General features: G+C 45.5%; 1 long non-coding RNA gene across 3 annotated transcripts; it reads right to left on the reverse strand.

Annotated features, from left to right (window-relative positions):
* Nucleotides 1-731: 731 nt before the first annotated feature.
* On the reverse strand, nucleotides 732-26947 carry LOC118977362 (uncharacterized). Of its 3 annotated transcripts, none has more exons than XR_005064508.1 (4): nucleotides 26879-26947; nucleotides 9162-9276; nucleotides 7275-7322; nucleotides 732-3825 (listed from the first exon to the last, which is right to left on the reverse strand). It is a non-coding gene; the product is annotated as an uncharacterized LOC118977362 (long non-coding RNA). The 3 variants fall into 3 exon arrangements; XR_005064506.1 differs by lacking the exon at nucleotides 26879-26947 and adding an exon at nucleotides 20656-20910; XR_005064507.1 differs by lacking the exon at nucleotides 26879-26947 and adding an exon at nucleotides 14557-14649.

Consider the following 26947-nt stretch of genomic DNA (forward strand, 5'->3'; position numbering starts at 1 on the left):
CATTTAGTACAGCCCTGGTGAGGAAAACAATACTACCATTCATAGCTCTAGACGTAGATTTCAATCGACTTAAGCGGGCACAATGAAACTTGGTCATTCACTGGTTACCCATATTGTGTTCTCAAATTTTCTCTCAGCAAAAGTATAATGACTCAGTATTGTATGGTTGCATAGACAAGAGCTCGGAACAAGAGACACTAGTTTTGTCTGACGGTGTGAGAAAGTCGTGAAGGGATCTTTTCTTCCAGATGGTGTTAAATTCAGCTGCCTTTTTAACATTGGCCTTGCACAAGCAATCTGCTGCTACCCTTTCACAAAGACTGCACTTGGTTCCCACTAGTTAACATGCAGACTCACGCAACCTGCAACTTCACTCCAACTGTTTTACAATGCAGTGGCATGCTAAATAAACTTGATCCGGTTTCTGCCAATGTTAAAACTAGCTTTCAAAGAACTACTTAACTGATATTTACACTTCTTTTGACTTAAATGTACATGCTTTTGGAATATTTCAGATTTCAAAGAAATATCACCTTATTATAAGGTCATTGTAGAGATTACCTCACACACCCTTCAGACCCATGGTCAGATACAGTCCCTCTCTTAAACGCACACAAATAAAACAAAATGTCAAAAGTCTGATGTGTAATAGAAAAAAGAAAAGTTGGGACATGTTGCAGCAAGAGCAGTGGAACAGCAAAAAATAAAATGAAAATAATAACATTGAAATGCATTTTTATTGATCGATAAGTCATGTAACATTAGTATGATACAAAGCAAGTTTGATATGACAATGGCAAACACATAATTATAATATTTATTTTACTTATATGTTATAGTTAACATGTTTACATAAAAGACCGAGTTGTAGGCAAAAGCTTCAGTAATTTGACTCCATTGAGTGCTTTCAGTAAACAATAGGTTTCCCCAGCAAACATCTTATTGCCTTAATTGAACCTCCTTGAGAAAGAAAACCACACACTTTGTAATGTAAATGTTAATTGTAGTAGACAATGGGTCTAGGTAAATAGCACCCCTGGACATGAAGTAAATGAAAGGAATACAGGCACTTAACAATGAAAGGTTGTTTGCACAAACAGTGCTTCAAATGTAAATAAACAAGGGTCTTCTCAACGGTCACTACAGTAGTAAAACTTTGGCACGTGTTCCTCAGCCAAATTGAGAATTTACGTGAACAAAGTCTCTGAGAGTTTCTAACTGAAACTATCAGGGGTTTTACAGGGCTTCTCCAGACTGAAGTCCTAAAAGAAGATGAAGCTACAAAGGAAAGTGTAGTGCTTTTGGAGGGGTTGCAGAGCTGGGACTGGGATTGTCAGCCATCTAGGCCATGTGGATTTGGGGCGTATTCTTATTGCGATGCTTGAATTTATGTTTAAATGCCTATACAGATGTTTGCTTGGTGACATGTGGGCAAACGTAAAGATATTTACAAAAAGATTACTATAGGGGCCTTCAAAAAGTCAAAGTTTTGCTTAAGCATAGTCACTTTTAGATTAAATAAAAATGGCTGTTTAGAATGTTTCTAGCTGAGACCACACCAAAACAACCTTTTATCATACTGTTACTGTAGGCAACTTTCTACAGGTTGATGATTTCATAGTTTTACTTCCAGTGTGTCAACTAGCATAATTAGGCCAAGTTTCTATAACTGTTACGTAAGAGGTAAAGTAAACACTTTGATGAAGTGATGATAATGTCTGTTATATAAAGATATGTATTTTTAAATATTACTCACCCAAAATAAAAGCCAAAAGGTGATCACAAAGTATGGATTGAGAATCTGACATAAGGGGCAGGCAGGATTGGTGATTTCTTGAAACTGCTTTCTACTAGCTTTCCTTAAATATTGAAAATTTCAACCAAAGAAGGGAGCCAAACTTAATTATGGCCAGATTACACAGTGGTTATAAAATTAACAGAAACAGACAGCATGCAGCAGCTACAGACCAGTCGGTGCTTCCATTTGGGAGGCTGCAGATGGCTGTGGGTGGGAAATGCCTCTACTTTCTTAAGCGATGGAGATGAGTATGGTGTGTACTTGATGTTTTTTTCATACTCCCCCCCCCCCAACAGGGCTGTCTGTCATAGGCGGCCCGCCCCGCTTTACCACTTGCCCCCGAGCGTGGGAATCAGAGCGTCCTGCCGTTCACATCTCCTGCATTCCGTTTAGCGGAATCAATTAGGCAAGACAGACCCTCAGATTCCCCACCCCCTTTCCATTTTTGTCAGGTCTATATACGTCCTAATTATTTCAGTTTGGGATGCCAGAGCTGTTTCCTGGATAGACCTGATCATCCTTAAACAAAAAGAGAGGAGGCGCACACGTGGGTTGTGGCGTAAATGTCACTTTCATTTCCAATGCTAGGCCCAGAGTAAGACAGAACATTTTTTTAACACTTTGACAAGAGGGGAGGCGATCTCGTCTCCATCATGTCTTTCTGCTTCAATAGCTTCCTCAAGGAAACCCTCTTAGAACAGAGAAGCATCTGTCCTTGTATTTTGAATAGAAGAATAAAAATCAGCCTCTGCTTTTTATTTTTTTGTGCATTTCCCTACTAGCACTATGTCCTCAGTAGACACAAAATATTAACCTTCCAGTATAAACTTTTCTGACAGTCCAGTTTCATATAATCTGAAACACCCCCAACACATGCAGTTTCCAAGCGAAACTTAAAATTTAAAATTTATCAGAGGAGGGGGCCTTAAAAGAGAACAGCCTACATCTACATAATATGAAATCATTTTAAAACCAGGTATCAGTCATCTCTACAACAGCTTTCTAAGATAGGGGAAAAAACCTCGTATTTGAACTTTTGCTTTTAAGTAGGATGAACTGCACATGCCTCTTAACTCATTAGCACTATACAATTCTCCCTTGTAACAACCCCTCTCAAAATACCTGGCACCTTTATTTTTGGCATATGTATGTCACTTAATTTCCTCTAATCCAACCTTTAATCATAAGAAAAACAAAAACGAAACAAAGTTAGATTCAATAAGTATTCCTGACCTTTCTGGTTTTTACTGTCTCTTGCTCGTAGTCTTTCATTCTCACATGCTCCCCGGCGATCTTGAAGGAGTTTTTACTTTCGGTTATCTAGCTTTATGAAGACCAATACACTCATACAGCTAGATAACCAAAGATAACAACTCGCTTCCCTCACATTCCTCTGTCTTCCTCTGGCCTGAATCCAGATCCCGGTCTTTCCGGCAGTACCGAAGAGTGGTCCTCCAGGGCACTCGCAGGCGCTTCAGATTCCTCCTTGTATGTAAACAAGACCTGGTTTCTGTTTGTGTGTGCGGCTAAAACATCCAAACGAGATCTGTTGCTTTGAGAGTTTATTCCGAACTTTTTTCCCCCTTTCAGCAAGTAATCTCCGGCAACGTTAGCCAACAATTCATCTATTAATATCAGAAAATAAAACCAGCTATTAAGGTGCAGCAAGCGGTTATGAGTGAGCAGCAGTATCCGTCCCTTCAGAAGCCTCTATTTGCATTGTAAATTGCTTCATTCTCACGCAAGACTCCTTAGCCTCCCTCTATGGAGATGTATGAAGCCAACGGCAATTTCCAGTGCAGGTTAAGGAGGAAGAAAAAAAATCCCATTCTATAGAAGTGACAGCTGATTCAAGGATCTGCTCCTGATCCTTTTTGGTTAGGCACCATGAGCTTTTTACCAAGCAGTAGCAGCTTGATTGCAATATCTTGTGTGTGTGTGTTTTAGGGGGAAGATCCTCGATTTCACAGGGCTTCTAGGCTGGGAAAGAGAAGATGCCTTCTTGCTGGCGTGCTGCTGCCCCCGGTCTGAAAGAAGGAGAAAAGGGCCATCATTGGAAGGGCTTTCACTGCCAAAATGTGGACCAGCCCGGCAAGGTCAAAGGTTCGAGACCGCGGGAGACCAAGGTAATGATGATGTCATGAGAAATCTCAAGTACACGGTTATTGATATGCATCAGTGATCAGCCAACTGCCCCAGGCCTGCTGCCTGAGCAGCGGCAGAGGCGGCAGCAGCAGCGGCAGCACCGCAATAAGCCTTATTTTCTCAATCAACATCTCTTCCGCTACTACTACCGACTGCTCCTGGAAGAGCTACCCGCGGCCTTTTACCTCCTTGGTGCTAGTGTAGATCGCTCTAATATCCAAAGACTGGAAGAAATCTCTCTCTAAGGACAGATAAAAGCATTTCAGATCTGGGGAACGTCTTTGCCTGAATTTCTCTTCTGGCAGATTGCATGGGCAGACAGATGGAAGGCACTTTGCTATTGCTTAAAGCAGGGCCTTGCTTTCTGGGGCTGGGAATCCGCTCTGCATTACGCAGTGAGTCGATGTGTGATTACATTGCTCTGGTGGTGTGTTTTTAATGGCTTCACAGCTCAGTCATGTTTTGTATCTATGTACCATGGTGATAGGGTAGCGTATTTGTATTTTGTTCTGTAAGTTCAAAATGAAGGCTGGAAGCGAGCCGACTTCATCCCGGTTTAAAAAAAAAAAAAACTCTCTCTGTAAGGTGTGTGCCTTAGAATGAAGCACAGGTACACACCGTAGCAATAGTTTCTAATGTTGTACACAACTCCACTGTAATAAATGTTGAACCTTTGTCTATGGTTTCAAACATCAATTTTCATACAGAAGGTCAAAATGCACCAAGCTTCCTTATGAAATTATGAAAAAAGTATTGTTACCTCATGAGAAAGACATAAACACTTGAATGGTAAGAGGAGAACTCTACCTTTATCTTCCCCTTCCCCACCCTCACCCTTCTTCTGTCTACAGGGGAATACTATTTTATGGATTAATTAGCAACATTCCTTTTCTTAGCACTTTTCAAAGTGTAAATATGATCACTTAAAAGAGCTCTCTTCTTCCCAATGAGTAATCCCTGTCTAGTGTGTCTATAACATGTACAGTTCTAACAGATGCCCCTCGACAGAATATATAAGGAACAGTAGATGGGAAAACTTTATGGACTATTTCCCAAAATTATGAATTAGGTTGGTGTTATTACTATTCTTTAAAATATATGCTATGAGCCAATGTCATAAATCTTCATATTCATTTCACACATCACTAGTTTATCACAATACTCTCATTTCTATAGAATAACTATTTTCTCCAATGGCTAAAACACTTTCAGAATTAGAATGAACTCTTTCATTGAGTCACTGATTTATTCATTTAGGACGTGAGTGTGAATATGCTTACCAAATTACATACAGAGCACACATATATAAATCCTATAGAAAAGACTGATACGTAAAGAAATTCAGAATTTCTAGAAAAGCCTCCAAATAAGTGTACAAACAGCAATATTACACCAATTAAAGATAGGGTTCAGTAACATGAATGCCAACTTTTCCCTAAATATTTTATTAATTTACTTTTTTGGTGAGCATTCTTATCCTGGTTATTGGGGGGGAAACCTACACTAAGGAAATCTCTCATTTATTTTTCTTATCAAATTTTGACCCAGGATGTACAATCAGAAATGGTTGCATTGGAATATATGTGTATATATTGCAAACTATAAACTAATTCATAGAAACATACTCCTATAGAGTTACTGTTTTTTCTTGCACTAAGAGGTGATAACATAAGGTACTGGGTAAGAACTAAACACATCACTGAAGCACATGCCATTTTTGACATTATGTAAAATCCAATGAGCTTTGCTGCCCTGGAAGATTGAGATTATTTTAGTCTTGCTTTCCAAGCCCTAGGAGCAGAATCATTAGTGAACTGGCATCTACTACATAGGACAAGCATATGATCAGATAAATTCAATTCCTTAAGTCAAAACCCCAGGATATGCCAGATATTTTTAGAATATCTTTTGCTTTATACACGTTTGGGAGGGGGGCTGGTGAAAATAAAGAGATGTGTTGCATGAATGCATGTGCATCACCTCCATATTTGTGTGAATTTGCAAATTAATGCTGCTGTGTTTCCACATTTAACAATTAAATGCATTTTTAGAACCTAAGTAACTATCATGAAAGTCACGACACTGACCATTTGAGATGCTTCTACAATTAGAAGATCCATAAGATACTGTCTTAAAATAGCATCTTCTAAGGCAATACCACACAGTCATATCAACTGACTCCAGGACTGGCCTCCATGCCTGTTACTTGTACTGTAGATTCATTATGAGAGCCTTGAAAAGTGAAAATAGCCAATATAATGGTTATGGGCAGTCAATTAAATATTTTACCTCTCCATCATTTTTCAAAATATGGAGAAGGAAAAGATATATAGCAAGATTTAACACTGAGCACCTAATTATTTAATATTGCCAATGTTTACATCATGGTTTATCACATACATTTCAAAGACAAGTTGAAATATATATGTGAGACAAATTGAAACAATTGTGCTCTAAAGATTCCTAGCAATGTCTATAATACATTGTTAGGATTAACTATTAATACCTATGGGTTCTTATTCCAGATATTTTCTGCTTTTCAAAAAGCTATTTAGCTGAGCTACAGAATACCTTTTTTAAAAAAATCTGCATATTGAAGAATATACTGAATTCAAATAACTTGCCTGCTTATTCTCTAATAATTTCCCATTAATGAGCAGTAGACTAGGACGTGATTGTCACGCTTTTTGAAAAATCTTTTTTACAGGTCTTTAGATGGCTGAACATGAATTGAAACATCCTGGTTTTCTTGGGAATAAACAGTCTCTGCTTAAGTTAAAAGTGAAAAGTTATGATTTTCCACATATTCCTATCAGAATTATGCTATTCCATAAATGCAAATACATCAGGTTTGCCACTAATACTTAGAACACTTCTATGAATCCTATTCAGACTACTGCGAAGTATATAAAGAACTGGCCTATCACCAAAATTCTTTTTAATATTGAGTTTGTATGATTCTCATGCATGTAAACCACAGTCCACTAATACAGTCAAGACTACCATTTTCTGGATAAAACCTATTTAATTTATAGTGAATTGTATAGTTCAGGCAAAGTACTTGACTGGCTTGCTTTCTAGTAACAAGTGTCCTATTATTTATCCTGTGTCCCCAATTTCTTTTTTATAGGCAGTTACAGGTTATGTTTACATTATCTTTAATATCTTATATACAAAAGCTACCTATGAGAAAAAACTGCAGATATGAAAACTCAGATTTTTCTGGAATTGTATCTATTGCATGAACTGCAGACCTGCCACCCAGTAAATAATATTCTACTTTGATTCTGTACATCACTTTAATTTTGTAAAATGTAGATTTTAAAATTACCTTTGGTTGGTGGGGTTGTCTATTCAATTTTTGCTTCTCAGTAGTCATCTGAAAAAACAGTCAAGAAAACATAATCATAGTTTTAATATAAATATATATTTATACATGTATACATTTGGCTTTATTTAAAGTATTGCAATTGCAATGATTCCTTCAAATGCTAAGAGATTCCAGAAACCCCCAGTGCAATGTATCCTGAGCTTCGGCACCTACAGAGTTAAATATGCTAATTTGCATTTAAATGGAGACACGCATGATAATGGGAATGCAAAATATGCAGAATCTTGGAGGGATTTGGAAATTGATTTTTTCTTCTTTTATTTTTAGCTTGGAAGGAAGAAGGACTCAAGAAACATTAGGGATTTGAACATTTTAACCTGCCATACAAAAGAAGAGGGAGAGTTCTTCTCTGAAAGAATTTTAAGACTGGAACAAAGTCATATTTTCTAAATGTTTAAGGGACTGAATTTCCAGGCCTTTCAAACAATGGGAATCCCTGGGTAAATATCTAATCCATTAGAAAGATGCAAATAGTTTACTGTAAGGCCACAGCACGGTGAGATGTGCATTCATATCTATGGCTCCTGATTGGCTATTTCCTCCAGTAAATCAATGAATAATGTAAAACCTGATTGCTCTAAAGTGGTGGATTTTTTTTATTCCCTTCCCCCACCCCTCATGGTTCAATCTATTCAAGAAGTCTTACACTCCTGGGCTCCTGGAAATAGGTTGCTTTTCTGTTATGATTTTTAAAAATGCTTATTGTTATTTTGAAGTGGTAGGGTGGGGCTATTGGTTTTGCAAAATGAAAGTACTGCACTGGTTCAATTATCCTGACTATGGGAGCTCGTGTCCTGAGACAGCGTCCTAATTATTGGTGCCAAGGTGGAGAAATAGGGTGGTGGGCAGAGGTGGGCATCAGGAGAGGGAGGAAGCCGGATCCAAACCCACTGTTCTGATCCCAAGGCAGCCCTTGCTCCAAAAGAGCCCCCCTGGCCGTGGCCGTGACTTGACAGGGCCTCCGGTCTAACTTCTGATCAATTCCATTGCTGCCCTGACCTCTAAAGACAGTCCTCCATTCAAGCACCTCAGGTACCTTGCAAGAGAAAAACGCCACAGACTCTAATGCAAATGCATTGCCTGGCTTCCCACTTCCCCGGGTTTCCTCAGACAATTCCAGGCCGCGGAAGGACGGTCTTGCGTCCCTCACCAGAGTCTGGGCTTCAAGCAAACCGCAGAGACTGGCCTCCGCTCGGACGCCAGAGCTCGAAGTCCCAGTAACTGACCGCAGTGGTTGCATCTTGGTAAATCTGAACTTGGGATAACCCTGCAAAGCCTCCTCTTGCCTCGCAGAAATCAAAAAGCAAAGAGAAGAAGGGAGTGGAAATCCACCAGGTCAGTTAGCTACTGTGTGTAAGTTTCCACCAAAATCCTATCAGACCCTCTCTTCATTGCCAGGTAATTGCAACTTTGAGGGGGTTAAAAGAATTTTTCAAAATACTAATCCTGAATCCAGGAACGCAAAATACAACCGTATTTGGCTCTAGGTTTAAGAAGGAAAATTCCCACCACCACCAAGCCAAAATTGCATACAAAATTTCCCTTCCCAGCACGAAAATGTCCTGGCTTCTCTTTGCAATGGGGAGTCAGGCCGCTGGATAATTAACAGTCCTGGCTTAGACAATTCAAGAGATCAACAGGTTTAGAATCCAAGACGCACAATCATTAGCTGAAGCAAACCGGGGACTGGCCCTCGGAGCGACCTGCAGCGTCGCTGCGGGCACAGGCTCGCGGCGAGGTGAGGAGTGCGGGAGCCGGGCTGCAGTGGGCAGGGAGGGTCCCGCGCCGTCGGCCGAGTTGCCGCCTGCGGCCCGCCACTGTACTCACTTGTGCTCTGCTCCTGAGCGAGGCAGTGTTGCCCCCAAATCCAAAAGCGCGGGCCAGAAGACAAGATCCAGTCACAGGGCGGCCGCAGTTACACAACCAAGGCTCCTTTCGGCGTCTCAAAAAAAAAAAAAAAAAGAGAGAGAAAAAAATTCAGACCATCCCTCTCCTTAGCACATTTAAAACTGCCGCTCAATTCCACCGGTGATTCTTGCTTGATTGGGTCTAAAATAGTTTGAAGGGACCTTCCCTTCTGGGGAAGGAGAGAAGGGAGCAAAAGACGAAGAAAGAAAAAAAAGCCAACTTTCCCCCCCACGCCAGGCACTTGCTCCTTGAGCCTCGGAGTGGAGAGTGAAGTGGTGTGTGCGAGGCTCGGCAAGTTTTTGGGGGGGCTGTCCAAGGTCTAGTCCAGCCCCCTCTGCCGAGGAGGACGTGCTCTGAAACTCAACCAATTTCCCCACTGCTTTTGTTACTGATGAACTGAAGCCCTATTGTTCATCCATTGCCACGGTCTTTTTCAGTCCCCACACTACGTTCTGCGTTGCCAGAGATAATGAATTTGCACCCAAACCTCTCATAGTCCCCTCCTGACAGACGGAACAAATTAGAAATGTCTCGTCTGAAGGAGGGCAATGGCTACATTTTCCTATTGTAGGTTGCACAGCACACATTTCTTTGGAAACTTCTTTTGCCTTTTCTACCTTTTATTTTCTTCTCTCTCTTTTTCTCTTTTCCTCCAGTTCTTTCACCTTGATTTCTCTCTCTCTCAAGAACGGTCCTGTTTTATTTTTCCAATGCACCATTTTATGTAACTTGTGGATCTTTTCTACCTTTCTTCTTTCCTCTCTTTCTTTTTAAGACTCCTTTTGCTATTTTATTTACAAACTTGGAGAATGACCTTTTGACTTGCAGACTTTTTTTTCCTTAAAGAAAGGTCTTTTGGTTCAAGTCTCCCTTCCTCACTCCTCCCCTTCTTTCTGTTGTGCTTGTTAAATGTGTTTGGCTAATTACAAGAAATACATTATGAGGATTGTTATTCTTTAAACTCCAGAGCTATTCAAAAGGTACCAGGGACTCGCCATAGGGATTATCTATTTGAGTGGGAAGAAAAAAGCGTGTGTGTGTGTGTGTGTGTGTGTGTGTGTGTGTGTATGTGTGTTTCAGGGAAAGAGGCAGAGAGATGTGGAGGGTTAGAGTGGGAGTAAGCAGTGAGAGAAGGGTGGGGGCTTGGTTGGGAAGGTTGGCTTCCTGAAACACGATCGGGAAGGCTGTCAGGGATGTAGGCTCAAGAGGGAGGGTGCACGAATTCTTTTTGCTGAGGGCTGCTTGTACCCCTGGGCCTGTTTGCGCGCCCTGGCCAGCCGCAGCCTGGGCACCTAGGTCTGCGCGCGCGGGCGCTCTTTTGGAGCTTGCGCGCGTGCGACGGGAGGTGGGAAGGGGGGGGTGGTGTAAAAATTCTGACGGGTGGCCCGTATGTAAATGATGCCTGCAGGGAGCAGGGAGGGGGTAATAAGAGCCGGGAGCTTGCAGCCCGGTTGGCGGCCCCCAGCTTTCCCGCCAAGTGCAGCCGGAGGACAGACAGCCAGGCGTGTCCTTGGCGGGAGGGCCCCCTCCCGCCGCGCGCGCACGCCCCCCGTGCACACGCACACATTCCCCTCTCAGGCGTGGGGCCCAGTGGCCACGAGCATGTCAGGAAAACAAAGCTAGGGCTGAGAGGTGGAACGAAGAAACCGCAGCCTTGGCGGCCAAGGGCAGCATTGAGAAGCGAAGACCGCGGCTTCGGGAGCCCCTTCCTTGCCAGCCTTTGGCTCTGCCCTTCGCCACCAGCTCTACACGGCCCTGGTCCAGAAGAGGCCGAGGACCATTTCTTAGCCGCCTGGCAGAGGGTGGTCAGCAGAGGCGGAAGCAGATGCGCACAGGGAGTTACCAGCAGCCCCTTGCCCAGTGCGTGGACACGCACGAGCTGGCCTGCAAGGCTCGGTGGGGCGGGGGGCGGGTGTCTGAAGGCCTCCCTGCCGGGTAAGGAAGAGACGCTACCTCCTCACCGGGGTTGCAGAGCTCCAAGTGAAAGACACACCAGGCTAAATCCGGCCAGGCATCGCCGGAGGCAGCGGCAGCGCAAACGTTTGCACCTCATGAACCCCTCCCTAAACAATGTAATCCGTAGGGCCTGGCTGTCTAAGAGAGAACCTCCTCCAACAACCGCGCCGCCACCACCACCACCACCAGCACCTCTTTCAAGTAGGTGAAACTCGAACTCCTGCCCAGGAGCTCTGTCTGGCCTACATGTCCCTGCAGATAAGTCCCAGAGGTGGCCGTGGAGAAACACAGATCTCTCTCCTCTGGCTCACAGCGCCTGCCTTGGTGCTCACCAGCCCCAGCACCTCCCAACACACACACACACACACACACACACACACACACACACACGCACACGAGAGACACTCCCATCACATTGAAAAGCATGCTAGTAGCATGGCTGTTATTGAAGCCAACGTGCATAATTGCACAGGGAAACAGGTACCCAAAAGAGAAGCCCCCACCAATCAACTGGGTGATTTACCTCTCCCTACTGGAAACACGTGTAGCTTATCGTGTTTTAGGAGTGATTTTCTGTTGTCTGAGGTCTCCCCCTCCTCTTCTTGTGGAGAGAAGTAAAAAAAAAAAAAAAAAAAAAATCATGTTCCATTGTCAGTCTTCTTTCTGATAAGCTACCCGAGCATTGGTCTAAAACATTTGGGAACTGGCTTTGGTTTGTCTGTTGTCTTTGGTTTGTTGTTTTTTGGGTGTGTTGGTTTTCTGAGGGAAGCAAAACAACGTGTATTTGATGGGGCTGCCGGTTCAGGACAAGAGCCTGCGAGTGCGCCGGAAGGCTGGTGAGGCTGGGAGCCGGGCAGAGGAGAAAGAAGGTGGCTGCGTGTCCTCTCCTGGGGTTGGCAAGGACCCCCCTCAGCCCCTTCAGGCCTGAGCTCGGCCACCGCCGCTGCCCCTGCCCGCCCTAGCGGGCTCCATCGGCTGCCGCTCCGTGTTTTCCCCCATCCCGGCTTCACGTTCAAGGTTTAGCTGCGAGGTCACGTCCATTGACGTCAGCTCCCCGTCTCCCACTACGTCCGGCTACATTTACATACATCAAGGAAATTAGGGCATTAAAAAAATATGCAAATCCTGCGCGAAGAGGAGCCGGTGAATTCCTGGCGCGATCGCCTTTTATTGAAGCTTTTAATTAAAGGGGCCAGTTGGCGAGCCCATGAAACAACCGCCAAAACCCCCAAAAGAGAAAAATAAACGCTGTAGTCTTCGGGAACGGTTGTTTCGGTTCCTGTTCTGTGGGCGGCTGAGGACCGCCGGCTGCCCGGCTCCGAGAAGAACAGGTTAGAGGAGGCAGCTCCAGCCCATGCATAATCAGGGCTCCGCGGCGCCTCCATTCTTTCTCCTCCTCCTCCTCCTCCTCTCCTCCTCCTCCACCTCTCCTCCTCCACCTCCTCCTCCTGCTCCCGCTCCTGTTGGTTCCAGCGTGTATTATTTTAATACTGATGCATATGTAAAGATATATTTGCATTTTTTAATTCGTGAAAAGTTCAGATTGTATTATTTTATTGATTATACCCCTCCCTTTTTTTTGCTATCTTATCATGTCTATCTGTTTCTCTTGTCCCTTTCTGTCTGTATTTTTTAGCGAGTATCTGCTACTGTCTCTTGCTGGATAATATGCACAGTTGTCTCCCTGCTTCTGTTCATTTAAGGCTCCAAATATGCACATCTGTCATGTATGCAATGCCAGCTGTATAACCTCCTGGTTTGGTCATGAAAGAAAAGACACATTTTTTTTCCTTTCCTGACATACACCCTAGATGGGCTGTAATGCCCATTGCTCAAGGCTCAAAGTTTGATTGTCTAATTAACTTCATATTAACAAAAAGACAGCTTGGGCCAGTGCATCTGAAATAATGTGTGTATAAAGGAAAGTGATTCCAAAGATTTCTACAGAATTTTTGTGCTGGTTAACTGAAAGGTGCGGCATTCGCTGTCCTATTGCTTTCTAGCATTTTTTTATTGCCCAAAAAAATGTATTCTAAAATGTGTAGACACAGCAATGGACAGCCTTCTGCAAGGAAGACATTTTCAACCATGTTGTGTGTTGTACCTTATCTGCTGCATTCAAAATTTACTGAGTGTCATTTTTATCTTAGGATGGCGGGGTGGGGGGTGCACATTACCTTGATTGAAAAGTGTCCTTAATCCCTGACTTTGAAATGAAAATAAATAAACAAAACACTTGGCTATATTAAGCCATTTGATTTGCCCTAAAATATACAGGCCTTGAGTTAGATGTCAAGCAATGGTAATCTTATTTACAGAATAACATTTTGTTTCTGGCCATATATCTATATTCAGCACAATGGCTTTTGAACGATATATATGTATGAAGTCCACTTTAAAAATTCCCTCCAAGCCATTATTTTTTAAAAAATGAATCTATAATTGCCTAGCCACAAAGAACAACAAACAGGTACACATGCAGCTTATCCAATTAAACAAGTCCAAGTACATGCACAGGTAATTAGTTTTCTTATGAATGACTTACCTGCACAGATACCCAGGACAAGACTTAGCCCCCCCAATAGCTTTTGTATATAAATATTCACATATATTTCCTCCACTTAAAATCTACAGCTATATACCACCTTTCATACTGGACTATCCAGCATCCATTTTTAGCACCCTTAATTCTTCTGGCATTTTCAGCCTTGCCTCTGACTGTAGTTTTCCCAAGCCTACACCAAAGTGCTCATATGATATGTCACCCAATAAAAAGCGGTCAGATGGCTGCACGTAAAACGTTAAAAAATGGAAACACTCATCCTTTAGGTTTGCCCTTACCTTGCCATATATAGCAAGATTACCTTTTCTAAAGTACATTTTCACACATTTTATGAATAGTTGCAGAATTTCACAACTGGCTGAAGAATTGCCGGTTTCTTGGGGGCACCTGCCTGAGTGAAACAATTCGGCAGGTTAAATGTCTTTTCGAGTTTGACTGCAATTCAATAGTGCCTGTTCGTTTGTTCCTGCTTGGATTCTGGCACCTACCTGCCTGCCTTTATGCAGGGATCAGGGCAAACACACCGGCCACGTCGCAGGGCTTAGAGTGGCGGTGCATATATTTAGATGGCAATAGCAAGGAATGTGTGCAAGTACGGATGTTTGTGAGTACATGTGTGTACAGACGCATGTGTGCGTGTGTGCGCGCGCTCTGTGACAAGGGACATAGAGAGGTACACCTCATATCTGATCTCCCTGTAATCTTTTTCTGTTTCTAATCTCCCTTATTGGTGCAAGGTAGTAACCTGAAGCATCTGAACCGTCACTGTCACTGCCGTGTGCGCGTGTGGCTTACCCCGGGGGCCGGTGGCACTGTGGATCTCTGGTTCAGGGGATGTTGTGCTGGAGGGTGGATAGAGCCGCTGCCGCCGCCGCCGCGGGTCCCGGTGCTCTGTCCCAGCCCGGCAGCTGAGCGCGCGGTGCTGGAACCCCCTCCCACCCCGCCCTCACCCCCATCCTCCCCTCCCCGCCCCTTGGCACCTCCCCCCCCACCCCGCATTACCACATGGAGGCTGAGTCCCTGCGAATCACAGCAGCAGCGGGCGGCATTTGAATGAGCCCAGCACAGACCCCAACTCCTCCGCAAGCAACGTGCCCTGCACCAAAGGCCACCACTCAGGCCGGTAACCTGGCAGCGGCAGACACCTCGCCCAAGTGCCCTGGGCGCTGGTGAGAGTGGGTGCTGGGTCTCCCACTTGCTACTTTTATATTAACTTGGCTGATAGGATCAGACAATAAGTGAGGAAGGGAGAGAGGTACACACAGAAAGGGGGAGCGGGAGCGTGCGGGGCGGGGGTGGGGGGAGAGAGAGAGGAAGAGGAGGCTGGAGAGGAAAGAGGAGAGGCCAGGGCACAAGGGGGAAGGGAAGAAAGACAGGCTGAGGAAACAGGAAGAAAGCAGGAGAAAGGAGACCAAAGGGTTGAGTGAAAGAGAATAAAATGGGGAGGAAGTGGAGAAAGGATAGGAGAGATACCCAAATATATGAATTTAGACCTTCCAAGCTAAAAATATCACCTCAGTGAACTTCACAACCTCCAATTAGACACGTGTTTCTCCCCCACCCATGTCACCAAATGATTAATTTGCCATCTCAATCAGAAATAATTACTTAGAATTGTATTGCAGATATAGGATTTAACGGAAAGGAGCCAATTTCGTGAAACATAGCAAAAGGCATGACATTTAAAGATGATGTTGGCCACCTCACGTTACAAATTTAAGGCTTGCTTCAAAGACCCTGGCATTTTGCCCAGCATTGCCCTGCGAGATAGCAAGACCCAGGCCCAGAGTCGAAGGAAAGTGTTCCGAAGTATTTTGGACTTTAAGTAAGAATTTTTCTTTCTTCCTCTTTGATAGTTGATTGTTATATTCTTTACATTTTTCTTCACGATTTGATTATGTTAAACCAAAATACAGATGAAGTGTGGGTCTTATTAAGAACTCACAGCCAAATGTCCCCACATTGTAAATAAAAATATGATTTCAAATGTTAGTTTAAATATATTGCCCGTTGCATTTTGCATACTAACTCTTTCAATAACACAAGGTTCTGAATTGAACGTTTTGAACACGATCTCCCTCCCTATTTTCAAATCGCAGTAGTGATTTCCTTCTACGAAACATTCAAAATCAAAGTAAAATCTCCAGTCACCTATGGGATGTACCCATTGTAAATGTCCTTCTCGGTATTCAAAAGCCAAACCCCGTCCTTCTGAGACACACACAAAAAGAACGCTTCTGATTAATAATGTCTTAGGCGGCATACTGGGGCCGACGACAGGGAGCCCGCAGGATGCCAGAGAAGGGCGTAGAATTCTCAGCACCTAGAATTCAATCCAGATTCCCAAGACGTACTAACTGCTAGGTTTCCGAAGAGGAATAAGAGTTGGCAAGCAATGCTTTGGGGGGAGACGATTACGTCCACATACTGACTCCTTCCTGGGCTGGGGGCGGGGGCGGGGGTCGCTGCCCCGCACTTCTGCGTGCAGACCACTGGAAAAGACGGCACGCAGCCCCCGCTCAGGGCCAGGCCCAGGTTTCTTTCTTTTCTTTTTTTCTCTCTCTCCTTCCCTTCCTCTCTCTTGTCCTCCCTGCTCCCCTCCCCCCCACTTTAGGCAAGAAATTGAAATCAATGCACGCTCTCTGTGGCTAACTCCCACGAAGCGGGGATTTCAACCTCTCATTTATATTTAAAGACATTGTGGGGTCCAGGTGAAACACCCGGCCCTGGGTTTTACTAGAGGCGCCCAGAGCCGGGTCGCTGGTCACCGCACGTGAAGAGAAGAGAAAGGGGAGACTTGATGGCTTCGAGCTGCTTCCGTCGGGGCCCGTGTTTTGCCCCAGTAGACGCTTCGCTTCTTTCTCTCCTCGAAGGCGGCCCTTTAGGCGGCCAGTATCGCTGCGGCCCTGGCCAGACCGGCCGGGGCACGGAGGTACCGGCCCTGTCTCGGGAGCTCCAGCGGGCCTGGGAACCCGCCCAGCGCGGGGGCCAGCGCGGGGCTCCCGGCTCGCGCCAGCAGGGGGACAGCGACACCTACTGGCCGTGCGGTCGCGGCGTCGGGGCCGTCGGGGCGGCCCCGGGCTGGGCAGTGCCCGGGTGCGTGGACTTGGGAGGCCGCAGGAATCTGCGCTCAAAGATCCGCCCGCCCCTCTGGGCCTGGTCTGTCCCGGGAAAGGCAAGGCTTCTGCTTCTAGAGACCCCCTACGGGGACCGGGAGGTGAGACTGCACACCAGCGCCGGCACAGACTCCCTCCAGCCCGAGGTTCTTCCTTCTAGGGACCCAGAGGCGCAGCTGGCCGCCTCATCCCGGTTCGTTGAGAAACCCAGGAGGAAACTGAAGCCCTGGCCTGTTTGGGTTCATAACCCAGGCCTCTTCTCCACTCCACGCCCCCTCCCATTTCTTTTGTAAAGATGATATCTTTACAAATTAGGTAAGAGGAGAGTTTATTAAGGAGGGGAACTGCGCGACTCAAGGACGCAGACTTCCGGGCAGTGACTGGCGCCAGGCACGCGGACCCGCCGAGCCCTCCAGCTCCCCAGAACCCGGCACCGTGAGCGCGCCCTCGCCGCCGCCGCCGGGCACTGAGATTTGATAGCTTTTCTTCCAGAATTATGATCTCAATTACACCGGAAGTAGAGGCAAATATGGGGTGGTGGTGACATTTTCGAAATCTAAGAGTAGATAGATAGACACGTAGATCCCGCTAAATGCAATAGTAAATGCGTAGGTTGGGAAAGGTGGGAGAAGGTGCCAAGGGAGGGTGAGGCCCGAGGAAAACCCAGCAAGGATGAGGGTAGAAAGAGCCAATCCTTGTATTACAATTTTACTTCCTCTATCAATCGTTTCTGTTCAAACAAATAACCATTTCATATGAAAAGGAGATGTAGGTGGTCCCAGCATTGGGAGATGTCAGCCTCCCCTCCTCTTTAGGATGCCTCTGTTTCCAGTGTTAGGTTCTGAGGCTCACCTGGGCCCAAGAAACCTGACTGAACGTGATGCGGGTGTTAACTTGCTTGAATGTTAACATTTTTTTTTTCCTCTTACACAAATGGGAGTATTTGAGCTTATTGGAATCCTTGAGATTTTCCCATTTAAAATATTACTCTTTGAAAATCCCAGAATTAAAAAGCACAAACTCGCCACTGAAAGTTCCAGTTCATCTTGGAAATTGTTTTCTTTAGCTTTATACATAATGGTTGGAACAAGACTTTAAAGTGGAAAAGGGAGGGTCTGGTAAGGGCTCATTTTTTGTCTGCATTCTCTATAATTGCAAAAGTTCTGCAAATTTTGTTTGGTTTAAGTAACAGCAAAATCTCTTAGTGCCCCTAATGTTGAGAGTTTTAAATCAAGTTTTTATCTCTTTTTAATTAAACAAATTTCTAAAATGCTCAAGGAGCCTGTTCCTCAACTCATTTTTCAACTATTTTTTCCTGTGTGTGTGTGTGTGTGTGTGTGCAAGTGTGTGCTGGTAATATGTGAATTCACATCCCAGAGCAGGCCGTTAGAAGTCTGTATGATGTATGAATAAACCTGTATTACTAATAATTAATAAAATAGAGCTATATCCTAATGGTATATCTCTCAATTTATTCTGCACCCTACTGCACATCAAAGTCAACTTCTCATTGTAAGATGGAAGTCTTATCAGGAAAATAATTACAGAAAAATTGAAGTACACTAGGTACACAGCAACCACCCATCAACCAAACCCAGTTCAGAGGTATCTTTGGGTATTGAAAGCACATTGAAAAAAATGCAGGACTGAATTTTTCTCCTTTCTTTGGAAGCACTGAGTTTCTAGAATGCAGCTTTATTTGTGGCTTGAAAATCTTAGCTAAAATGGATTCTCATTGTTGCTTGATATTCTTTGATTTTATTGACTCCAGAATTATTGATTAGCATTAAAGAAAATAGAAAAAGTAGAATTTAAGTGTCAAAATGATGGGATTTCTCTGTATTCCTAATCACCTCCAAAGCATAAGCATATTAAACCCTAATTACAGGAATGTTTCTTGATTTAGAACAGAGAATTAGGCCAGTGAAATTGATTCTTACTCCACAAGAAATATCCATGCTTATTATAGTGAAGTAAGGGTTGAGATAAGGCTTCTCATTCTATTTAAGTCTTCCTCAATATATTTCTCTTTTAATGCCTGTTGTTTAACAAGAAAATTAAGGAATGAAGTCAGGCTAAATAAACTGTCATTAGATTGTCTGTGTTCCTTTGTCACACCTGCCCTCCCAGTGGGCATGCCTGGGAGGGTGTGTGTGTGTGTGTGTGTGTGTGTGTACTTCCTTTTCTCCTGGTTGAGGAACCTAAATGAAGGGTTTCAAGGATGGGAGTATTAATCAGAAGGGACATCTTTGCATGTGAAAACGCAAAGCTGGATACATTTGAAACCTTGCTAAATCCCACCTAGATGTTTATCTGGGCAGGGCGTACTTATGTGTGGTAGCTGGCAGGCTAATTGCATACATCGCTTGGGGAGAGGGGAAAGGCTGCTGCATCTGGAGTCTGGAGTGGCCTCGCTTTCAGCTTCGGTGAAGTCCTCAGGGGCTCAGTGAGGTTTGGCTTCCAAGAGTAGAGCTCCAAGGGCACCTGTGTGCATCTGGTTGGAGATGTACGTGTATGTGTGTGTAGGGATAGGCACTTCATCAAAAATTCATTTAAAAAATAGTAGTCCTAAAATTTTGCTCTGTCATCAATTGGGGTCAGCCACCAAGGTCACTAACATGTCCTAGGTTCACTCATGGGCTGCCGCAATATTATCGCTTTTGATGGTAAGAATATGGCTTCTTTCATGTCTTTGGTTCTTTATGGTGCTTCCAAATAGTGGGGCAAGGCTAAAGCCTCCTCCCTTCTTGATCCCCGCAAAGAAAACCGTTCTACCACTTGAGCCATCTGCAGCAGGTGTAATGGATGGCAGGGGGCCGACCTAACCACACTTCAGTCTCTTCTAGGTCGTCACCGCTCTGCACCAAACAAATGAGTCCTGTTTCGCCACTAGGGTGCCGAGGTGGATGGTGGATGCCAGCCCCCGCCCCTGGCATCGCCCAGCGCTTAGAAACCTGAGCCAGCTGACAACACACGAAACACACAGGCACAGAAACGCCGAGCCAACTGCGCTCTCCCTCTGCCCACTTCCTCTGTTCTCCGTACACATGGAGGACACATACAAAAGCTTTACACACTTAAAAGCCCTCGTAACTCTGAATTCTTGGTTACTTAGGACGACCTTTCCCACTGTACACACATAGCGTGTGTGTGTGTGTGTGTGCGCGCGCGCGCGCGCGAATGTGCGTGTGCATTTAAAACGCTTATTGGTAGGTCATCAGCAGCTGATCAGGCATAGTAATCCAATACTCTTTTTGAATATATACACATTTTCGTTAGAGGTAATTTTTTTAAAGGAAAACTGTCAATTCCCTGCGCAAACCTCGGATCCCCAGTGTAGGTTCTAGGGAACCGTGGAGCTGTGCAGCCCCGGCCTTGCCTAACTTTCCCTTTCCAAGGTTTGAGCCGTGCGCAAATTGTCGCTCCAAGATAGAGCAGGAGCTCATTTGCACGCGTGTATGTTACAGAGCGGAGCTGTGGGAACACGCAGCATAGGGAGGGGAATCGGGTAGCTGGAAGTACCCCCTCCCCTTAGTCGTTTGGAATCCTTGCGAGACGCACAGGGTGCCCCACGGCAAGAGCACAGGGTTCAACCTCCTGGGTGCAAAGCATCCTCTTGGTCCGGGCTATCGGTCTGGAGCCTGCCCACCACACTCCACCCTCATGTTCATCATTATTTTAGTAGCCCCAGGTAATGGTTCGCATCTCTCGGGCCCTGGGTTGGGGCGGAGGCTGGACTCTGCCAGGAACCGATCTCCACCGCCCCCAGAGTACTTACCTCGAACGAGGACCTTTCAAATGGTGGCCCAGAAGCGTCAAGTTTTCTCTCCCAGCCGTTGTGTCTGATTTCAACCCTTGTGCCAGATTTCCCTCCCGTCTGCCTCTCCTCTCAGCAGGCTCTCGCCTCTCTCTCTCTCTCTCTCTCTCTCTCTGTCACACACGAGCATTACTTGTGACTTTTAGAGGCAAAAGCTTGCTTATTCAGAGGAGAGAGGGAGGGGTGAGGAAGAGGGAAGGGAGGGGGGAGGGAGGAGAGAAAGGGGGAGGGGGAAGTAGAAGGGGTGGTGGAGGATGAAGAGGAGGTGGAGAATCTGAGGTGGTGAAGGCGTAGGTAAAGGAGGCGGAGGAGGAGGAGGCGGAGGAGGAGGAGGAGGAGGAGGAGGGTTGGGTGGAGCAGGGTGAAGTAACCAAAGATGGGCTGGGTTGGGTCGAGGAGGGATAAATTGCTCCCCACCCAGCTGCTGTGTGACGCCCCCAGAGTCCCGGGGGAGCCTGTGCGTCAGATCGTGGCTGGCCAAGGCGGGGCAGTACAAAAGCGCTGCGGGACCCCCTTCAAGAGCTTCCACCTCGCCAGACGGAGAGCCCGAGGCCGCTCCACGCTGGAGCTCGGCTCTCCTCCCGCACAGGGGTGGTTGTCTAGGGGCTCCAAGATCTACCGAACTTTGATTTCCTTCCTGAGCGCCTGGCCATCCTCGCCTGCGTCTCAGACAAGAGCTGGAAGCCCTCACATTCCCCGCGCGTCCTCATCCTGGCCGCTGGCGCCCACCTTAGCCACAACCCTGGTGCGGCGCCGCTCACTGGGGTGTCTTCGCACCACCCAGGGTCAGCCACAGCCCCGCGTCTCTGTCCACTTTTGGGGCAGTTCTTCAATTTGGGTTGGTTTGTCTGTTTGTTTTATACAGAGGTGTGTGTGTGTGGCGAGCACTCTCCAGGCTAGGAAAAAGGTGAAATACGGAAAAAGTAGCTTCAGTATCCTGCAGCTCGGAACCCAGGACGAAGTCCGAGCGTATCCAATACTTGAAATACAGTTCGTAGAAGGACCAAGGCGTGAGCTCACAGAATCAATTGACTTTCTAAACAGCAAGGATGGTTTATTATGATTAAATATGAAAATAGGCTAAAAACCAAAACGTAGTTGCAGAAAAATGAGTGGGGCATAAGAGCAATGATCAGGAACCAAAAGTGGTTGAAATAGTTTTCTGGGACAAGAACATCCACTATGGATAAAGGTGGGAGTCTTAGACTGGCACAAAACAGATTCATTACAGTGATGGGATAAAAAAAAAATAGGAGCAGGCTTTTCGACACAGACGACCCATTAGTTCTCTGTTAAACGTATTAAACCAGTCCCATGGAATGATTACTGGCAGCCCTTGATGTACAAAAACGGGGATAGAATCCTGTGTACACATACACACTTATAAGGAGAAAAAGTTTGCATGCCAACACTCTAAGCTCACACATACCTATATATTCTGAAGCAACTATCCTTAAATATGGTAGTTTTTCTCTGCATTTTTTCTTCGCTGACCTGTAGACGAGTCACCGCACTTGTACAATAGGTTACCCAGGGATCAACAATTCTGCTTACACAGAAGGTGAGAGGGCACGTCATAAAATGCCAGAGGGGGTGGAGAGACCTTGTGGGGCCAGGAGAAGAAGGCTTTATTAACAACTATATCTCCCCAAACAGTTTAATTTAAATGATAGCCATGATGTCATGATAGCTGTCCCCCTTCTCCCACACTAGATGATTTGGTCAAGAACGTATTTGCATATTTAGTTAAGGGATTATCATTGCCATAGAATTTTAGATCTATTCTGTGGCACATAAAAAGTCTCTGAACATTAAATTAGAACATTTGGTATGTTTTAGAACCTGTCAAATCTTGTTCCAGAATAAGAATGATAAAATATTGCTGCTTTGTACCCACCACAATTTCGAGGATAAGTGGAACAAACGAGGTTGTTCTTTAAAACTTATGTTAGTTTCAGGCAAATAAAAATATTTCATTTCAGCAAAACGAGCCGCTGGGCAATCTATCAAATGAGAATCACATTTTGCTAATCTTCAGTGGAGTTTTAAAAATGCTTTTGGAGAGCGATGAGAGAAGACGAAGCACGAAGCACGCAGAACCCCAGCCCAGCCCAGCCCGCGCCGTGAGTCGCCGTGCCAGGAGCACGCACTGTGCGCCCAGCCGGGCCCCAGTGCTCCAGTATCTGCGCGCTTCGGGGCCTGGATTCTGAGGATGAGAGGATCCCGTGGATCAGCCACATATTTAGAAATGGGTATTTTTATAAGGGCAATGTTCAGGCTACAGTACAGTGGCATGATGGAGATAGAACTTATTTTGGTCATTATTTAAAAATTGCTCAATAATTAATTTCTTCGGTTATTGAATATCATTTTAGAGAATTTGTCCCTTTCTTTGAAATTATTAGCCAGTGTTTGCTCCAATGAGGGGTTAGGGTTGGGTTCTCCGGAGGATGGGGAGGTGGCTCAGTAAGGTACAGCTCTGAGGCACAGTGTAATTAATGTAAAAGGAAGGTAGAGGAGGACTAAAGAAGCTTTGGGTTGTATCTCAATAAAGCTTGTAGTTTGCAAAACTTATCTTTTTTTTTACACTTTAACCAGCCAAGTTTATAAGTTAAATTCCTCTTTAAAAATCATCTCAAATCTCAGAGATATTATCTTCCTTGCTAGCAAACTGCCTCCAAGGCTTTAATTACACAAGTTGCCAGTTACCCCCCAAAGGTGCATGTCCTGCCCCTCTCTCAGAGGCCCTTTATAGGAGCCCAAGAACCCCACCCCCAAGCCTACACTGGCTCAGTGGTGACCACACTGAAGAGTTTGCTTTAAGTTTATTAGTCTGTTAAGTACCACGTGATTAGACAGGACTGGTAACTGGAAAACGACTTGATTCAGGGCAAAATCATTTTGTCTTTTTGGCATAAAAATGTCAGTATATTTCCAATTTCCATCCAGGAACACACGGCTGCATGTGAGGGTTGGTACCTACCCAGATCACCACAGGATCTTCAGAGTTAGATAAGACCCAGCAAATGGGATTCATGGAGAAACTCACAGGGTAGGGGTAAAGGGTACTGCCTCCTGATTTTTCCTGTTGAGAGCTCCAGTGATAACAATTGTTGGCTTCTGCCCCACCAAGGAAAGCAAGAATTCACTACTCAACCGTTTTGACCATGCTTCATGGAGCTAGTTCAATTTTTGCTTTAAAAGTGCCCCTGCAGACATCACTTTTCTCCCTGCTTATCATTTACAAGATTTTTAAAAACCTCATTTATAGGTAGTCATTACTCGGGTTCATTACTCTGTGCTACAGTCCACACAGAGGGGCAGGAGAACTTTGGGGTCATGTAATTATCAGAATAAGGGCTTTCCACCTTCACCTGGCATCCTTACCTCTGTAAATGAAAGCTACTCCAGAGAGACACATGTTTTTATCTTTGTAGTTGCACCTCAAGTCTTTGTAAGTGTGCGCTTTCAGTTGAATTCATCAGTCTGAATTAAGGAGTTGGGACACGTGCCCAAATCTGCAGTAAAAAACCACTTGGACACCAGCCCCTTGCCACTGCCTTCGCAGTTACTGTCATAACTCTTCGAGACTTTGCTTTAACCTTCATATCGCTTTCAATGAAATAAATTAGTCCTATTGGAACTAAGCACAGAGACTCAGATTTAGGCTTTGAATTGTTCATGTAAACATCATTCCTTATTTTATCATTTTAAATTAAGCCTACTCTTCAAAATTAAGCATTTGGCTCAGTAAGGCTCGAACCCTTCCTCTGGTTTCTAAATGCACAAGCCAGCCTCTGACGTCCAAGTCCAAGAAGGCGCCCACAAGTAGACTGAAGGTTTGGAGAGGGAAATGCCAACATTCCTGCATTGTCTTTCGCTTCTGCCGAATCAAGTGGAAGCTCATGGTATATGCAGTCCCCTTCTACAGCTGGCCAAAACCGGTAACAAGATTTTAATTCTAATTGGATCAGAGTTCCTTGCTTTCATATCTTAGAAATGGTCCCGAAAGGGCTCCCGTTGGTTGATTTTTAGAGACCTGCGCTGCCGATGCGGCTCTCAGGTGAAGCTATGGAGATGAAGGCGGGGCTCCCAGTCACCTGTCGAGGTATTTTACCTAGAATCTCCTGATTTTGCATTTTAACTCACATTCGTCCACACTCGCAGGGAATTGGTAGGCTAATAAAAGGCAAATAGTCTTGGGGTTGAACCTAACAGAGAGACTTCGGTTAGAAAATAGAAGGGGGTGGGCAACCCCTCATTCTTTTTGAGCCTGGACTTCAGGCCACAAGAGCTGCTGCTGGGGACCTCAGGTGGGCACTCCCGGCGGGGAAGCTGGGGGCTCACCCCAGGGCCCAGGCCTGCCTAAGGCCCCTCTCTGGGACCCCTTTGACCTGGGCCGCCATTCCGCTTGGTCTTTATGGGAAAAAGAAAAAAAAAAAACACCTGCTGCTGCGGATCAAGTACACCTGACACCAGATGTAGTCAAAAAAAAAAAAAAGAGAGAGAGAGAGAGAGGTAAAAAAAAAGACAAAAAAAAAAAAAAAAGCCACTCACCCTCCTTAATTCCGTTTGGTAAGAGCACCGGCTGCCAAGTCCATTACGTAATGCCAGCTCAAGCTGACACCTGTGCGGTGCTGGAGCTGGATCGGGTTCTGGCGGCGGCTCAGGCCTGGAACGTTGGCTCAGCAGCACCCAGACCAAATGCCAAGGGGAAGAGAAACGAATTTCGGGCTGGAGGGCGGCGCCTCAGTTTAGGAGGAGATGGGGGAATGGTAGGGACTGGATCTTGGAGGGGAGGCATCAGGATGGGTCTCCACTAATTTGGGGATGCGAAAAATCAAAGCCGCGGCTTCGAGGTTCCAAAGTCCTCGCAGAAAACATCCGACAGAGCTGGCTGCTTCATTCTGGGGTGGGCTCCCTGGGGCGCCCCCTCAGCCTCATTCCGGACTGGCTAGGCACCAGCAGCCCTGCAGCGGGACCTCCTGGAGCCCTCACTCTGGGCCAGAAATTGCCACCTGGGTGCTATTGACAGCGACTTTGGAGGTACCCACGGCGTGGCCTGATAGGATGCCCCTTTCCCTTAAGAGGGACAGTAGCGTCATTAATCGACCATCATTAAACCAACCCAAGAGAAGCTCTGTCCCACAATGGGGACACATCAGATCTCTTTTGCCTTAGCTGAGCAGTTTAGACTAACGGTGGTTCACCCGCAGAATCCCGCTCTTCCAAAGACCCAAATGTCCAGATAGTTGGAAGTCTGTACCCGTGACTCTGTGAAAAAGGTCAACACACACACTGCTAGGCTATACACAGCCCCACCCCCTCCTGCTTCTCGGATAAATAGAAAGACCGCAAACCCTGTAATCTCCTCTGTCAGAACCGGCCTAATGTTTCCAAGATTTTTCTCCCAAAGAATTAGGAGCTCTCCTCAGGTGACTGGTCCACCTACCAGGACACCATGCCAAAGGAGCTTGTCATGGCGGTTTCCAAATACCATGAACTTGGAGAGTGTTACTGGTTAAACCCTGACTTCCTTTCATACAGTTCTTAGGGATTTGGTTAAGGCCCTGAGACATGACTCAGTCTCCCCAGTCTATTGTGGAAAATAGATTTGAGCTTTGGCTTAAAAAAAAAAGCTACATCTCAAGTTTCACATGGATCTTTTAAAAACAAAACAAAACGAATACCACGCACACTCAGCAAGAGGCAGGGACCTTGTCTTGACATTTGCAGGTACTCACTTTCTCACGGGTTAAAATCACCAGAGTAGATTTCCTGGCGTCCTTCTCAACCATCCCCCCTCCCCTCCCCCAGACTATATCAGTAGGCATGAGAAACGCTGCCGCGTTTCCATTTTTTCCCTCTACCAATTTCAAAGACATCTGGGTTCTCTCTCTCTTTCTCTCTTTCTCTCTCTCTCGGTACTCCGTAGCCTAAATAAATATTCTTTTACTTTCGTGTGCGCTAGGACGGTGTGGACCTGGGCCCCTCACACGGTGGCTAGCAAGTTGGAGAAATCCTCCCGAGGACCAGTTTGCTGCGGGGGCCAGAATGCGCCCTGCCCAGCCTCCGAAAGATGGAGCGCAGCGCCGGGCCCCACCAGTGTGCACCCGCAGAACGTTATCTTCACAGCAATTTAGCAAGCCCCACAAACAAAAGTTAAAGCATGATGTCACTATACCTTGCCCCGGTTACTCAGGCGTCTCCCATTTTGGACATGCTGGAAGGGTTGGGTTTGGGGAGATTTGCT

The sequence above is a fragment of the Sturnira hondurensis genome, unplaced genomic scaffold (assembly GCF_014824575.4).
Source record: "Sturnira hondurensis isolate 20B ecotype Veracruz unplaced genomic scaffold, ASM1482457v3 Scaffold0021354, whole genome shotgun sequence".
Lineage (NCBI taxonomy): Eukaryota > Metazoa > Chordata > Mammalia > Chiroptera > Phyllostomidae > Sturnira > Sturnira hondurensis.